Source organism: Gavialis gangeticus, unplaced genomic scaffold (assembly GCF_001723915.1).
Source record: "Gavialis gangeticus isolate Ggan-Ray unplaced genomic scaffold, GavGan_comp1, whole genome shotgun sequence".
Taxonomy (NCBI): Eukaryota; Metazoa; Chordata; order Crocodylia; family Gavialidae; genus Gavialis; species Gavialis gangeticus.
The window spans coordinates 92,885,359-92,886,498 of NW_017729022.1; positions in this window are offsets into that span (position 1 = coordinate 92,885,359).

The window sequence follows — 1,140 nt, forward strand, 5'->3', positions numbered from 1 at the left end:
AGGCACCAGGGCACCCTGTTGTTAGGAGCTTATCAGTCTGTGTTACTTTTAAGTGGGGCCATAAAACTGGGTAATTGTCAATTGGCTGCCCCATTCCTCAAGGTTTTGTTGCTTTCCTGAGAGAGACCAGCATGTTGAAATGGAATCACTTTATGCAGAACAGTACCCAAGCAGACTCCAAAAGACACTGAGAGCTTTTCTTACATTTGCAGATAAGATGCAACCAACAGGCACAACTGTGGGTTTTTGCTGGCATGTCTGTGGGCACAGTTTGGCAGAGCACCTATTTACAAGCACCGCTGCAGGTAAGGCACAGTGGAAAATGGGAATTCTCCCAGTAAACTGCCCTTTACCCACCCTCCCCCTCCCTCTCCTCCTGAAAAACCGAAGAAGGCTTATTCCTCTAGGCCTGGATGCTTCAGTTTCCAGCTCTCCCAATTTCCACAGCAGAGAGATGGAACCCAGGCATCTGGGTTTTCCTAAATGGGAGGTGGGACAGATGCATTCTATGGCATGGTCAGTGCCAGGTTGTGAACAGCTGCACAGCTTCTGGCCTTGGGTCCAGAAGCGGACTCACCATAAGTCCCCCATTGTCTTCCTTGTCTGCATACTCTGCAGTTGGGCACAGGAGGCCTATTCATGGAGCCTGAGATGCTATATCCAAGATGATCAGTTGAGGACATGTGGGTAAATTACACCAGCAATATAAAGACCAAACGGGACCATTGATATGGGCAGTTGGAATAGATAGGTTGGCAAATGCTTTCACTCTCAGTGCCACGGCACTTGAATGAGCCATCCAGGCTCAGGAACACATTGCAAAGGTCCAAGAATGGGGTAGTCCAGGTGGCCACCTGCTGTCTGAAGGAGGCCACCTTCACTGCTATGGAGCTGAGAGAGTCACAGTGCCAGGATAAGGAGTTTATGCGCAGGGTCAAAGATCCAGCCATGATGCCCTTGAGTGGTGTCAGCACTGTATCCCATGGGGAGACTATTGTCCTCCTTGGCAGGACTGGTGGGCAGGCTGCCACGCATTCACACCCGGCCTGGAGAACCCCACTCTAGGGACTTCTCCCTAAGGCAATATGCTGAAAAGTCCCATGAAGAAGGGTGTTTGTGCCCAAAAACTTGCAAAGAACA